We start from the raw sequence: 17,183 nt of genomic DNA on the forward strand, positions 1-17,183 counted from the left end.
TATTAACCAGTCAGTCAATGATACTACCACTGGCTATCCTCCATTATTGGTTCTATTAACCAGTCAGTCAATGATACTACCACTGGCTATCCTCCATTATTGGTTCTATTAACCAGTCAGTCAATGATACTACCACTGGCTATCCTCCATTATTGGTTCTATTAACCAGTCAGTCAATGATACTACCACTGGCTATCATCCATTATTGGTTCTATTAACCAGTCAGTCAATGATACTACCACTGGCTATCATCCATTATTGGTTCTATTAACCAGTCAGTCAATGATACTACCACTGGCTATCCTCCATTATTGGTTATATTAACCAGTCAGTCAATGATACTACCACTGGCTATCCTCCATTATTGGTTCTATTAACCAGTCAGTCAATGATACTACCACTGGCTATCCTCCATTATTGGTTCTATTAACCAGTCAGTCAATGATACTACCACTGGCTATCCTCCATTATTGGTTCTATTAACCAGTCAGTCAATGATACTACCACTGGCTATCCTCCATTATTGGTTCTATTAACCAGTCAGTCAATGATACTACCACTGGCTATCCTCCATTATTGGTTCTATTAACCAGTCAGTCAATGATACTACCACTGGCTATCCTCCATTATTGGTTCTATTAACCAGTCAGTCAATGATACTACCACTGGCTATCCTCCATTATTGGTTCTATTAACCAGTCAGTCAATGATACTACCACTGGCTATCCTCCATTATTGGTTCTATTAACCAGTCAGTCAATGATACTACCACTGGCTATCCTCCATTATTGGTTCTATTAACCAGTCAGTCAATGATACTACCACTGGCTATCCTCCATTATTGGTTCTATTAACCAGTCAGTCAATGATACTACCACTGGCTATCCTCCATTATTGGTTCTATTAACCAGTCAGTCAATGATACTACCACTGGCTATCCTCCATTATTGGTTCTATTAACCAGTCAGTCAATGATACTACCACTGGCTATCCTCCATTATTGGTTCTATTAACCAGTCAGTCAATGATACTACCACTGGCTATCCTCCATTATTGGTTCTATTAACCAGTCAGTCAATGATACTACCACTGGCTATCCTCCATTATTGGTTCTATTAACCAGTCAGTCAATGATACTACCACTGGCTATCCTCCATTATTGGTTCTATTAACCAGTCAGTCAATGATACTACCACTGGCTATCATCCATTATTGGTTCTATTAACCAGTCAGTCAATGATACTACCACTGGCTATCATCCATTATTGGTTCTATTAACCAGTCAGTCAATGATACTACCACTGGCTATCATCCATTATTGGTTCTATTAACCAGTCAGTCAATGACACTACCACTGGCTATCATCCATTATTGGTTCTATTAACCAGTCAGTCAATGATACTACCACTGGCTATCATCCATTATTGGTTCTATTAACCAGTCAGTCAATGATACTACCACTGGCTATCCTCCATTATTGGTTCTATTAACCAGTCAGTCAATGATACTACCACTGGCTATCCTCCATTATTGGTTCTATTAACCAGTCAGTCAATGATACTACCACTGGCTATCCTCCATTATTGGTTCTATTAACCAGTCAGTCAATGATACTACCACTGGCTATCCTCCATTATTGGTTCTATTAACCAGTCAGTCAATGATACTACCACTGGCTATCATCCATTATTGGTTCTATTAACCAGTCAGTCAATGATACTACCACTGGCTATCCTCCATTATTGGTTCTATTAACCAGTCAGTCAATGATACTACCACTGGCTATCCTCCATTATTGGTTCTATTAACCAGTCAGTCAATGATACTACCACTGGCTATCCTCCATTATTGGTTCTATTAACCAGTCAGTCAATGATACTACCACTGGCTATCCTCCATTATTGGTTCTATTAACCAGTCAGTCAATGATACTACCACTGGCTATCCTCCATTATTGGTTCTATTAACCAGTCAGTCAATGATACTACCACTGGCTATCCTCCATTATTGGTTCTATTAACCAGTCAGTCAATGATACTACCACTGGCTATCCTCCATTATTGGTTCTATTAACCAGTCAGTCAATGATACTACCACTGGCTATCATCCATTATTGGTTCTATTAACCAGTCAGTCAATGATACTACCACTGGCTATCATCCATTATTGGTTCTATTAACCAGTCAGTCAATGATACTACCACTGGCTATCATCCATTATTGGTTCTATTAACCAGTCAGTCAATGATACTACCACTGGCTATCATCCATTATTGGTTCTATTAACCAGTCAGTCAATGATACTACCACTGGCTATCATCCATTATTGGTTCTATTAACCAGTCAGTCAATGATACTACCACTGGCTATCCTCCATTATTGGTTCTATTAACCAGTCAGTCAATGATACTACCACTGGCTATCCTCCATTATTGGTTCTATTAACCAGTCAGTCAATGATACTACCACTGGCTATCCTCCATTATTGGTTCTATTAACCAGTCAGTCAATGATACTACCACTGGCTATCCTCCATTATTGGTTCTATTAACCAGTCAGTAAATGATACTACCACTGGCTATCCTCCATTATTGGTTCTATTAACCAGTCAGTCAATGATACTACCACTGGCTATCATCCATTATTGGTTCTATTAACCAGTCAGTCAATGATACTACCACTGGCTATCATCCATTATTGGTTCTATTAACCAGTCAGTCAATGATACTACCACTGGCTATCATCCATTATTGGTTCTATTAACCAGTCAGTCAATGATACTACCACTGGCTATCATCCATTATTGGTTCTATTAACCAGTCAGTCAATGATACTACCACTGGCTATCATCCATTATTGGTTCTATTAACCAGTCAGTCAATGATACTACCACTGGCTATCATCCATTATTGGTTCTATTAACCAGTCAGTCAATGATACTACCACTGGCTATCATCCATTATTGGTTCTATTAACCAGTCAGTCAATGATACTACCACTGGCTATCCTCCATTATTGGTTCTATTAACCAGTCAGTCACTCTCCTTTCTGTCCCCGCCAGGGAGAGAGAGAAAGAAAGAGAGAGAGAGAAAGAAAGAAAGAGAGAGAGAGAGAGAGAGAGAGAGAGAGAGAGAGAGAGAGAGAGAGAGAGAGAGAGAGAGAGAGAGGAATTAGAACATAACTAACTCGGACCACCTCTGTGGAAATGACAGCCCCCCGCTGCCACCAGCCTGTGGCCCCTATGTGTGTGTGTGTGTGTGTGTGTGTGTGTGTGTGTGCCACCTGCCTGTAACCCTCCAAACCCCCTCCACCCAGCCAGCCTTCCCCACTGGGCTGCTCTCATTACATGTGGCCCACCTGGGGACAACTAGACCTATTCTGGACCCCCCCATCAACACGCTTCACACTTTGTAAGATTCTAGACAGACAGATAGCTAGCTGGAGAAATGGACTGGTAGGAGGCCGGCGCCATGCTGTGGCCCAAACTGATCCCTATTCCCTAAATAGTGCATATTCCCTACGGGCCCAGGTCAAAAGTAGTGTGCTATATAGGGAATAGGAGGCCATTTGGGATGCAGACCATGATGGTCTAGGGAACAGGCACTACAGACTAAATGACTAGAATTAGAGGTGTATTAGAGGGGAGAGTAGGGCAGGGTGGGGTGGGAATCAAAAGCAACTGCTACCTAAGATGCTCTGTGGTAGTGCTACTGTGCTGGAGACTGGCAAATACGATGCTATTTCTCTGTAAACAAATTGACAACAGACTTTCAGCATGCTTGTAGAGAAGGGCGCTCAACATGTACTGCAGTGACACAAATGACTGATGATTGGTTGAAAGAAAATGATAATAAGAAGATTGTGGGATCTGTACTGTTAAGATTTCAGTTCAGCCTTCAATATTATTGACCATAACCTGTAGTTGAGAACACTTACGTTTTATGGCTTTTTCAACGTCTGCCATATCGTGGATTCAGAGCTATTTATCTAATCGAACTCAGAGGGTTTTCTTTAATGGAAGCTTCTCTCTAATGTCAAACATGCAGGGTGTGGTGTACCGCGGGCCAGCTCTCTAGTCAATGACCTGCCACTGGCAGTAAACAAAGCCAGTGCGTCCGTGTATGCTGATGATTCAACCATATACGTGTCAACAACCACAGATAATGAAGTCACTGAAACCCTTAAAGAGTTGCAGTCAGTTTTGGAACAGGTTCCCAGTAAAAAAAAAAAAAAAAATCTCTAAAACTAAGAGCATTGCATTTGGTACAAATCATTCCCTAAGTTCTAGACCTCAGCTGAATCTGGTAATGAATGGTGTGGCTGTTGAACAAGTTGAGGAGTCTAAATTACCTGGTGTTACCTTAGATTGTAAACTGTCATGATCAAAACGTATACTGTAGATTCAATGGTTGTAAAGATTGGGAGAGGTCTGTCCATAATAAAAAGAGATGCTCTGCTTTTTTGACACCCCACTCCTAAAAGCAGAAAGACCTAGTTAAGCTGCAGCTGGCCCAAAAACAGAGCGGCACGTCTCGCTCTTCATTGTACCATCTCATATTGCTCAAATGAACAGGAAACCTGTTTATTTTTTATTTTTATTAATGATGAAGCAACACCTCTCCCCTACTAGATATTGTGTGTGTACGTATTGATATTTGAAATGTATGTAGTTCTGTCCTTGAGCTGTTCTTGTCTATTAATGTTCTGTATTATGTCATGTTTCATGTGGACCCCAGGAAGAGTATCTGCTGCTTTCGCAACAGCTAATGGGGATCCTAATCAAATACCAAAACACCAATTGGAAGCGTATTAGAGGAGGAAGCAGGGAGGCAGCAGGCAGGGGTGGGGGGGAGAGGAATACAAACTATAACTGCTGTTCTTATACTACAATATTATATAGTATCATGTAAGTTAAGCTGATTTTATACTACAATATTATATAGTATCATGTAAGTTAAGCTGATCATATACTACAATATTATATAGTATAATGTACAGTGAGGGAAAAAAGTATTTGATCCCCTGCTGATTTTGTACGTTTGCCCACTGACAAAGAAATGATCAGTCTATAATTTAATGGTAGGTTTATTTGAACAGTGAAAGACAGAATTACAACAAAAAAATCCAGAAAAACGCATGTAAAAAATGTTATAAATTGATTTGCATTTTAATGAGGGAAATAAGTATTTGACCCCCTCTCAAATCAGGAAGATTTCTGTCTCCCAGGTGTCTTTTATACAGGTAACGAGCTGAGATTAGGAGCACACTCTTAAAGGGAGTGCTCCTAATCTCAGCTTGTTACCTGTATAAAAGACACCTGTCCACAGAAGCAATCAATCAGATTCCAAACTCTCCACCATGGCCAAGACCAAAGAGCTCTCCAACGATGTCAGGGACAAGATTGTAGACCTACACAAGGCTGGAATGGGCTACAAGACCATCGCCAAGCAGCTTGGTGAGAAGGTGACAACAGTTGGTGCGATTATTCGCAAATGGAAGAAACACAAAAGACCTGTCAATCTCCCTCGGCCTGGGGCTCCATGCAAGATCTCAACTCGTGGAGTTGCAATGATCATGAGAACGGTGAGGAATCAGCCCAGAACTACACGGGAGGATCTTGTCAATGATCTCAAGGCAGCTGGGACCATAGTCACCAAGCAAACAATTGGTAACACACTATGCCGTGAAGGACTGAAATCCTGCAGCGCCCGCAAGGTCCCCCTGCTCAAGAAAGCACATATACATGCTCGTCTGAAGTTTGCCAATGAACATCTGAATGATTCAGAGGAGAACTGGGTGAAAGTGTTGTGGTCAGATGAGACCAAAATGGAGCTCTTTGGCATCAACTCAACTCGCCGTGTTTGGAGGAGGAGGAATGCTGCCTATGACCCCAAGAACACCATCCCCACCGTCAAACATGGAGGTGGAAACATTATGCTTTGGGGGTATTTTTCTGCTAAGGGGACATGACATCTTCACCGCATCAAAGGGACGATGGACGGGGCCATGTACCGTCAAATCTTGGGTGAGAACCTCCTTCCCTCAGCCAGGGCATTGAAAATTGGTTGTGGATGGGTATTCCAGCATGACAATGACCCAAAACACACAGCCAAGGCAACAAAGGAGTGGCTCAAGAAGAAGCACATTAAGGTCCTGGAGTGGCCTAGCCAGTCTCCAGACCTTAATCCCATAGAAAATCTGTGGCGGGAGCTGAAGGTTTGAGTTGCCAAACGTCAGGCTCGAAACCTTAATGACTTGGAGAAGATCTGCAAAGAGGAGTGGGACAAAATCCCTCCTGAGATGTGTGCAAACCTGGTGGCCAACTACAAGAAACATCTGACCTCTGTGATTGCCAACAAGGGTTTTGCCACCAAGTACTAAGTCATGTTTTGCAGAAGGGTCAAATACTTATTTCCCTCATTAAAATGCAAATCAATTTATAACATTTTTGACATGCATTTTTCTGGATTTTGTTGTTGTTATTCTGTCTCTCACTGTTCAAATAAACCTAGCATTAAAATTATAGACTGATCATGTCTTTGTCAGTGGGCAAACGTACAAAATCAGCAGGGGATCTAATACTTTTTTTCCCCTCACTGTAAGTGAAGCTGCCCTGGTACTACAATATTATATAGTATCATGTAAGTTAAGCTGATCTTATTCTACAATATTATATAGTATCATGTAAGTTAAGTTGCCCTGGTATTACAGTATAATATTGTATAGTATCATGTAAGTTAAGTTGCCCTGGTATTACAGTATAATATTGTATAGTATCATGTAAATTAAGCTGATCATATTCTACAATATTATATAGTATCATGTAAGTTAAGTTGCCCTGGTATTACAGTATAATATTGTATAGTATCATGTAAGTTAAGCTGCCCTGGTACTACAATATTATATAGTATCATTTAAATTAAGCTGCCCTAGTACTAGAATATTATATAGCATCATGTAAATTACGCTGCCCTAGTACTACAATATTATATAGCATCATGTAAATTAAGCTGCCCTAGTACTACAATATTATATAGTATCATGTAAATTACGCTGCCCTAGTACTACAATATTATATAGTATCATGTAAATTACGCTGCCCTAGTACTACAATATTATATAGTATCATGTAAATTACGCTGCCCTAGTACTACAATATTATATAGTATCATGTAAATTACGCTGCCCTAGTACTACAATATTATATAGTATCATGTAAATTACGCTGCCCTAGTACTACAATATTATATAGTATCATGTAAATTACGCTGCCCTAGTACTACAATATTATATAGCATCATGTAAATTAAGCTGCCCTAGTACTACAATATTATATAGCATCATGTAAATTACGCTGCCCTAGTACTACAATATTATATAGCATCATGTAAATTAAGCTGCCCTAGTACTACAATATTATATAGCATCATGTAAATTACGCTGCCCTAGTACTACAATATTATATAGCATCATGTAAATTAAGCTGCCCTAGTACTAGAATGGTGAAGTTGGAGGAGCAAACTTATTTTACACTGTGTGTGGAGTACGGCAGCATCAAGTGGGCTGTTTTGGAAAACCTTTGCAGAAACACTCTACAAGGACAGACTGTGACAGCAATTAACAGAGAGACACACTGATTTAGCTTTTAGGAAAACAAGACATGAACACAATGAACTACGAGCTTGCTTGCAGTTGGCATATTGTTCCCCAGAAGCAGAGCGTGCAACAGAATGGTGCACAGGGCAACTGCATTACATGAAACAAACGATTGGAGTGGGGCCTTTGGTGTACGCGCACACGTGCATGCACGCACGCGCAGACAGATTGGAGCAGGGCCCTTGGTTCCAGGAAGGAGTAGCTGTGGAACTAATTTAGATGAGGAAACCCAGAGCCAGGCAGAACCAAGAGCCAAGCAGCTTAGAGGGATGAGGGAGGAGGGTTGAGGGAGGCAGGGAGGGAGGGAGGGGGGGTGAGTGAGTGAGTGAAGGAGGTATAATTGGTGAGGGTGGGGGGCAGAGAGAGAGAGAGAGGAGGGGGGCAGAGAGAGAGAGAGAGGTAGGCAGACCTGGCTCTCAAGAGAAGACAGGCTATGTGCACACTGCCCACAAAATGAGGTGGAAACTGAGCTGCACTTCCTAACCTCCTGCCAAATGTATGACCATATTAGAGACACATATTTCCCTCAGATTACAGCGATCCACAAAGAATTTGAAAACAAACCTAATTTTGATAAACTCCCTTATCTACTGGGTGAAAAACCACAGTGTGCCATCACAGCTGCAAGATTTGTGACCTGTTGCCACAAGAAAAGGGCAACCAGTGAAGAACAAACACCATTGTAAATACAACCCATATTTATGTTTATTTATTTTCCCATTTGTACTTTAACTATTTGCACATTGTTACAACACTGTATATATACATAATATGACATTTGAAATGTCTTTATTCTTTTGAAACTTCTGAGTGTAATGTTTACTGTTAATATTTATTGTTTATTTCACTTTTGTTTACTATCTACTTCACTTGCTTTGGCAATGTTAACACACGTTTCCCATGCCAATAAAGCCCTTAAATTGAATTGAAATTGAATTGAGAGGAGGGGGGCAGAGAGAGAGAGGAGGGGGGCAGAGAGAGAGAGAGAGAGAGAGAGAGAGCGAGAGAGAGAGAGAGAGAGAGAGAGAGGAGGGGGCAGAGAGAGAGAGAGAGAGAGAGAGAGAGGAGGGGGGCAGAGAGAGAGAGAGAGAGAGAGAGAGAGAGAGAGAGAGCGAGAGAGAGAGAGAGAGGAGGGGGGCAGAGAGAGAGAGAGGAGGGGGCAGAGAGAGAGAAGGGGGGCAGAGAGAGAGAGAGAGAGAGAGAGAGAGGGGAGGGGGCAGAGAGAGAGAGAGAGAGAGAGAGAGAGGAGGGGGCAGAGAGAGAGAGAGAGAGGAGGGGGGAGAGAGAGAGAGAGAGGGAGGGGGGGCAGAGAGAGAGAGAGAGGAGGGGGGCAGAGAGAGAGAGAGGAGGGGGGCAGAGAGAGAGAGAGGGAGGGGGGCAGAGAGAGAGAGAGAGGGGGGGCAGAGAGAGAGAGGAGGGGGGCAGAGAGAGAGAGAGAGGAGGGGGCAGAGAGAGAGAGAGAGAGGAGGGGGCAGAGAGAGAGAGAGAGAAGGGGGGCAGAGAGAGAGAGAGAGAGGAGGGGGGCAGAGAGAGAGAGAGAGAGGAGGGGGGCAGAGAGAGAGAGAGAGAGAGAGAGAGAGAGAGAGAGAGAGAGAGAGAGAGAGAGAGAGAGAGAGAGAGAGAGAGAGAGAGAGAGAGAGAGAGAGAGAGAGAGAGAGAGAGAGAGAGAGAGAGAGAGAGAGAGCAGTATAATACTAGGAGAGATAAGATCTTCAGGAGAGAGAGATGAGAAGGATGGAGAAACAGTGGTGATTCTCTCAGAGATATCTCCACATTCCACTTCTGTATTCTACCACACAGCGTTTTATTCCTTAGCTTCAACCCACTGTGTGTAGGAGTCTACCAGACAGGCTTAAAATGCAATATGCAGTTACTACATACATTTTTGGACTTGTATGTACAGTGAGGGAAAAAAGTATTTGATCCCCTGCTGATTTTGTATGTTTGCCCACTGACAAAGAAATGATCAGTCTAGAATTTTAATGGTAGGATTATTTGAACAGTGAGAGACAGATTAACAACAACAAAAATCCAGAAAAACGTATGTCAAACATTATATAAAATTGATTTGCATTTTATTGAGGGAAATACGTATTTGACCCCTCTGCAAAACATCACTTACTACTTGGTGGCAAAACCCTTGTTGGCAATCACAGAGGTCAGACGTTTCTTGTAGTTGGCCACCAGGTTTGCACACATCTCAGGAGGGATTTTGTCCCACTCCTCTTTGCAGATCTTCTCCTCGAATCTTCAGCTCCCTCCACAGATTTGCTATGGGATTAAGGTCTGGAGACTGGCTAGGCCACTCCAGGACCTTAATGTGCTTCTTCTTGAGCCACTCCTTTGTTGCCTTGGCCGTGTGTTTTGGGTCATTGTCATGCTGGAATACCCATCCACAACCCATTTTCAATGCCCTGGCTGAGGGAAGGAGGTTCTCACCCAAGATTTGACGGTACATGGCCCCGTCCATCGTCCCTTTGATTCGGTGAAGTTGTCCTGTCCCCTTAGCAGGAAAACACCCCCAAAGCATAATGTTTCCACCTCCATGTTTGACAGTGGGGATGGTGTTCTTGGGGTCATAGGCAGCATTCCTCCTCCTCCAAACACGGTGAGTTGAGTTGATGCCAAAGAGCTCGAATTTGGTCTCATCTGATCACAACACTTTCACCCAGTTCTCCTCTGAATCATTCAGATGTTCATTGGCAAACTTCAGACGGGCATGTACAGTGGGGAGAACAAGTATTTGATAACCTGCAAAGTCGGCAGTGTTTCCTACTTACAAAGCATGTAGAGGTCTGGTACTACAGTATTATGCTTCTTACGGAGCCACTCCTTAGTTGCCCTGGCTGTGTGTTTCGGGTCGTTGTCATGCTGGAAGACCCAGCCACGACCCATCTTCAATGCTCTCACTGAGGGAAGGAGGTTGTTGGCCAAGATCTCACGATACATGGCCCCATCCATCCTCCCCTCAATACGGTGCAGTCGTCCTGTCCCCTTTGCAGAAAAGCATCCCCAAAGAATGATGTTTCCACCTCCATGCTTCACGGTTGGGATGGTGTTCTTGGGGTTGTACTCATCCTTCTTCTTCCTCCAAACACGGCGAGTGGAGTTTAGACCAAAAAGCTCTATTTTTGTCTCATCAGACCACATGACCTTCTCCCATTCCTCCTCTGGATCATCCAGATGGTCATTGGCAAACTTCAGACGGGCCTGGACATGCGCTGGCTTGAGCAGGGGGGACCTTGCGTGCGCTGCAGGATTTTAATCCATGACGGCGTAGTGTGTTACTAATGGTTTTCTTTGAGACTGTGGTCCCAGCTCTCTTCAGGTCATTGACCAGGTCCTGCCGTGTAGTTCTGGGCTGATCCCTCACCTTCCTCATGATCATTGATGCCCCACGAGGTGAGATCTTGCATGGAGCCCCAGACCGAGGGTGATTGACCGTCATCTTGAACTTCTTCCATTTTCTAATAATTGCGCCAACAGTTGTTGCCTTCTCACCAAGCTGCTTGCCTATTGTCCTGTAGCCCATCCCAGCCTTGTGCAGGTCTACAATTTTATCCCTGATGTCCTTACACAGCTCTCTGGTCTTGGCCATTGTGGAGAGGTTGGAGTCTGTTTGATTGAGTGTGTGGACAGGTGTCTTTTATACAGGTAACGAGTTCAAACAGGTGCAGTTAATACAGGTATTGAGTGGAGAACAGGAGGGCTTCTTAAAGAAAAACTAACAGGTCTGTGAGAGCCGGAATTCATACTGGTTGGTAGGTGATCAAATACTTATGTCATGCAATAAAATGCAAATTAATTACTTAAAAGTCATACAATGTTATTTTCTGGATTTTTGTTTTAGATTCCGTCTCTCACAGTTGAAGTGTACCTATGATAAAAATTACAGACCTCTACATGCTTTGTAAGTAGGAAAACCTGCAAAATCGTCAGTGTATCAAATACTTGTTCTCCCCACTGTATATGTGCTTTCTTGAGCAGGGGAACCTTGTGGGCGCTGCAGGATTTCAGTCCTTCACGGCGTAGTGTGTTACCAATTGTTTTCTTGGTGACTATGGTTCCAGCTGCCTTGAGATCATTGACAAGATCCTCCCGTGTAGTTCTGGGCTGATTCCTCACCATTCACATGATCATTGCAACTCCACAAGGTGAGATCTTGCATGGAGCCCCAGGCCGAGGGAGATTTATAGTTCTATTGTGTTTCTTCCATTTGCGAATAATCGCACCAACTGTTGTCACCTTCTCACCAAGCTGCTTGGCGATGGTCTTGTAGCCCATTCCAGCCTTGTGTAGGTCTACAATCTTGTCCCTGACATCCTTGGAGAGCTCTTTGGTCTTGGCCAATCTGATTGATTGATTGCTCCCTTTAAGAGTGTGCTCCTAATCTCAGCTCATTACCTGTATAAAAGACACCTGGGAGCCAGAAATATTTCTGATTGAGAGGGGGTCAAATACTAATTTCACTCATTAAAATGCAAATCAATTTATAACATTTTTGACATGCGTTTTTCTGGATTTTTTTTTGTTATTCTGTCTTTCACTGTTCAAATAAACCTATCATCAAACTTATAGACTGATCATTTCTTTGTCAGTGGGCAAACTTACAAAATCAGCAGGGGATCAAATACTTTTTTCCCCTCACTATACAGTTGAAGTCGGAAGTTTACATACACCTTAGCCAAATACATTTAAACTCAGTTTTTCACAATTCCTGACATTTAACCCTAGTAAAGATTCCCTGTCTTAGGTCAGTTAGGATCACCACTTTATTTTAAGAATGTGAAATGTCAGAATAATAGTAGAGAGAATTATTTATTTCAGCTTTTATTTATTTCATCACATTCCCAGTGGGTCAGAAGTTTACATGCACTCAATTAGTATTTGGTAGCATTGTCTTTAAATTGTTTAACTTGGGTCAAACATGTCGGGTAGCCTTCCACAAGCTTCTCACAATAAGTTGGGTGAATTTTGGCCCATTCCTCCTGACAGATCTGGTGTAACTGAGTCAGGTTTGTAGGCCTCCTTGCTCGCACATGCTTTTTCAGTTCTGCCCACACATTTTCTATAGGATTGAGGTCAGGGCTTTGTGATGGCCACTCCAATACCTTGACTTGGTCTTAAGCCATTTTGCCACAACTTTGGAAGTATGCTTGGGGTCATTGTCCATTTGGAAGATCCATTTGCGACCAAGCTTTAACTTCCTGACCGATGTCGTGAGATGTTGCTTCAATATATCCACATAATTTTCCTTCCTCATGATGCCAACTATTTTGTGAAGTGCACCAGTCCCTCCTGCAGCAAAGCACCCCCACAGCATGATGCTGCCACCCCCGTGCTTCACAGTTGGGATGGTGTTCTTCGGCTTGCAAGCACCCCCTTTTTCCTCCAAACATAACGATGGTCATTATGGCCAAACAGTTATATTTTTGTTTCATCAGACCAGAGGACATTTCTCCAAAAAGGACGATCTTCGTCCCCATGTGCAGTTGCAAACCGTAGTCTGGCTTTTTATGCCGGTTTTGGAGCAGTGGCTTCTTCCTTGCTGAGCGGCCTTTCAGGTTATGTCGATATAGGACTAGTTTTACTGTGGATATAGATACTTTTGTACCCGTTTCCTCCAGCATCTTCACAAGGTCCTTTGCTGTTGTTCTGGGATTGATTTGCACTTTTCGCACCAAAGTACGTTCATCTCTAGGAGACAGAATGCGTCTCCTTCCTGAGCGGTATGATGGCTGCGTGGTCCCATGGTGTTTATACTTGCGTACTATTGTTTGTACAGATGAACGTGGTACCTTCAGGCGTTTGGAAATTGCTCCCAAGGATGAACCAGACTTGTGGAGGTCTACAATTTTTTTTCTAAGGTCTTGGCTGATTTCATTTGATTTTCCCATTATGTCAAGCAAGAGGCACTGAAGGTAGGCCTTGAAATACATCCACAGGTACACCTCCAATTGATGCAAATTATTTCAATTAGCCTATCAGAAGCTTCTAAAGCCATGACAACATTTCTGACCCACTGGAATTGTGGTACAGTGAATTATAAGTGAAATAATCTGTCTGTAAACAATTGTTGGAAAAATTACTTGTGTCATGCAAAAAGTAGATGTCCTAACCGACTATTATAGTTTGTTAACAAGATATTTGTGGAGTGGTTGAAAAACAAGTTTTAATGACTCCAACCTAAGTTTATGTAAACTTCCGACTTCCAACTGTAAATACACACATATACATATACATACATACATACATACATACATATATATATATACACACACACACACACACACAAACATATCCTTCAAAAAAATATATTTCCCTTTATTAGTTTCCAACCCCACCACCCCTTCCCTAATTGGAGTAAACTAGTGAACAACAACGCTTAGGCCTCTACTTCCAGCTTATACATACTATATACATTTTATGGACACAGTCAATTTTACAATAATTCTATTTTGTTTGTTTTTACTCCCGAACTTCCAATACCCTCAAACTCTCCGATCATTTTCATGATGTCCATCCGGTTTGCTTCTATATGCCATATCTTTCTAACTGTGCTCTTTCACAAAAGCTCTCAACCTATAACCTATATACATATTATGGACACAGTATGCTCACATTATTAGTTATCTTTGCATACATCTGGCCCTTCATTGGACACTGTGTTAACAAACCTCCAAACGAGCTTCAATGCCATGCAACACTCCTTCAGTAGCCTCCAACTGCTCTTAAACACTAGTCAAACTAAATGCATGCTTTTCAATCGAACGCTGCTGGCACCCGCCCACCCGACTAGAATCACCACTCTCGACGGGTCTGACCTAGAGTATGTGGACAACTACAAATACCTAGGTGTCTGGTTAGACTGTAAACTCTCCTTCTAGACTCACATAAAGAATCTCCAATCCAAAGTTAAATCTAGAATCGGCTTCCTATTTCGCAACAAAGCCTCCTTCACTCATGCTGCCAAACATGCCCTCGTAAAACTGACTATCCTACCGATCCTTGACTTCGGCGATGTCATTTACAAAATAGCCTCCAACACTCTACTCAGCAAATTGGATGTAGTCTATCACAGTGCCATCCGTTTTGTCTCCAAAGCCCCATACACTACCCACCACTGTGACCTGTACGCTCTTGTTGGCTGGTCCTCACTACATATTCGTCGTCAAACCCACTGGCTCCAGGCCATCTATAAATCACTGCTAGGCAAATCCCCGCCTTATCTTAGCTCATTGGTCACCATAGCAGCACCCACCCGTAGTCTGCGCTCCAGCAGGTATATCTCACTGGTCATTCCCAAAGCCAACACCTCCTTTGGCCGCCATTCCTTCCAGTTCTCTGCTGCCAATGACTGGAACGAATTGCAAAAATCTCTGAAGCTGGAGACTCTTATCTCCCTCACTAACTTTAAGCATCAGTTGTCAGAGCACCTTACCGATCACTGCACCTGTACACAGCCCATCTGAAATTAGCCCACCCAACTACCTCATCCCTATATTGTTATTTATTTTGCTCTTTTGCACCCCAGTATCTCTATTTGCACATAATCTCTTGCACATCTAGCATTCCAGTGTTAATACTATTGTAATTATTTTGCACTATAGCCTATTTATTGCCTTACCTCCATAACTTGCTACATTTGCACACACTGTATATATATTTTCTGTTGTATTTTTGACTTTATGTTTTTTTACCCCATATGTAACTCTGTGTTGTTTTTATCGCACTGCTTTGCTTTATCTTGGCCAGGTCGCAGTTGTAAATGAGAACCTGTTCTCAACTGGCTTACCTGGTTAAATAAAGGTGAAATGAATAAAATAAAAAAATCTTGTTGTTATTAGCTGTTGTTAGTTGTTATTAGTCCCATCCTTCAGCTCCATTCAACACCTCCCATCTATCTCTTAACACCATCCATATTGGATTTCTATTTGCCATATATTTTTCAACTGTACTGTGATGTTTCACAAAATTTTCTGAACCCTTCTATTCTCATTGTTTCTACAGATTGTAAATTTAAAATAAACATTTTTGCTAAAAGTATTATTATATTATTGATCGTTTGACTATGACTTTTCAGATCACCCAGTAGTGCTATCTGCAGGGTTAGCTCCAATCCTTTGGCCATTTCTGGACTAGTGTCCAAAAACAAGCTACATATGGACAGTACCAAAACAAATGATCTAATCATTCTGTCTCTTCGCAGCCAAATCTGCAGAGCTGGGAAGATTGTATCCCCCATACAAATAACATTCTATTGGTAGCAAGAATTTTGTATAATAATTTAAATTGAAAAATTATACGTTTTGAATCCGCCATCGTTTTTGCGTATCAGTTCATAAACACTATGCCATGGAATCGGTACGTCAAAAATCTCTTCCCAACTATTTTGCAATCTATATGGGACGGCTGTCAATCCTTTGGTCCTTAAATGAAACTGGTAAACTTTTTTATTTATCACAATTTTCTTTAACCAATTATGTTCTTTAATGCAGGGCCGACAGACAAGTTCCTTACTTTTTCCCCCTTCCACTTTTCTCTTCCATTTTTGCGGTAATGCTGCAATTATTTGGTTGTAATTTTGGGTAGAGCAGACATTTCCATATGTTTTTGTTAGCTGCATGTGTGACATAACTCCACCAGTCCTACCTATGATATCATTTACGAAGATTAAACCTTTTTTAAACATTTTTTCAAAAAAGAATGGGCTAACATTAATAACATGCATGTCAATCTCTACTGGCTCAAAGTGGAAGAGAAATTGACTTCATCACTACTTGTTTTTGTAAGAAGTGTTGACAAGCTGAATGCACCGAGCTGTTTGTTTAAACGACTAGCACACAGCTCTGACACCCATGCATACCCCACAAGACATACCACCAGAGGTCTCTTCACAGTCCAGAACACACTATGGGAGGCGCACAGTACTACATAGAGCCATGAATACATTGAACTCTATTCCACATCAGGTAACTGGTGCAAGCAGTAGAATCAGATTTTAAAAAAATACACCTTATGGAACAGCGGGGACTGTGAAGCAACACAAACATAGGCACAGACACATGCATACACACACACGATAACATACACACTATACACACACGTACACATGGATTTTGTGTTGTAGATATGTGGTAGTGGAGTAGGGGCCTGAGGGCACACACTTAGTGTGTTATGAATGTATTGTAATGTTTTTTTTAATGGTATACTGTAACTGACTCCAGGAAGAGTAATGGGGATCCATAATAAATACAAATACCTTGGTAATATATAGCAGTACTGTAGGCCTACCTGGGTAGAGCACGGCGCTTGTAACGCCAGGGTAGTGGGTTCGATCCCCGGGACCACCCATACGTAAAAATGTATGCACAAATGACTGTAAGTCGATTTGGATAAAAGTGTCTGCTAAATGGCATAATATTATCATTATTATTATTATTATAGATTATTATAATATATAGCAGTACTGTAAGCCTACCTTGATAATATATAGCAGTACTGTAAGCCTACCTTGATAATATATAG

The 17,183-nt window shown here is 41.9% G+C and overlaps 1 protein-coding gene across 1 annotated transcript in view; it reads right to left on the reverse strand.

Annotated features, from left to right (window-relative positions):
* Positions 1–17,183, reverse strand: part of gbe1b (glucan (1,4-alpha-), branching enzyme 1b) — a 271,934-nt gene that overhangs the window by 218,180 nt on the left and 36,571 nt on the right. The gene's annotated exons all lie outside the window — the stretch shown is intronic.

This window comes from Coregonus clupeaformis, chromosome 5, assembly GCF_020615455.1.
Source record: "Coregonus clupeaformis isolate EN_2021a chromosome 5, ASM2061545v1, whole genome shotgun sequence".
NCBI lineage: Eukaryota > Metazoa > Chordata > Actinopteri > Salmoniformes > Salmonidae > Coregonus > Coregonus clupeaformis.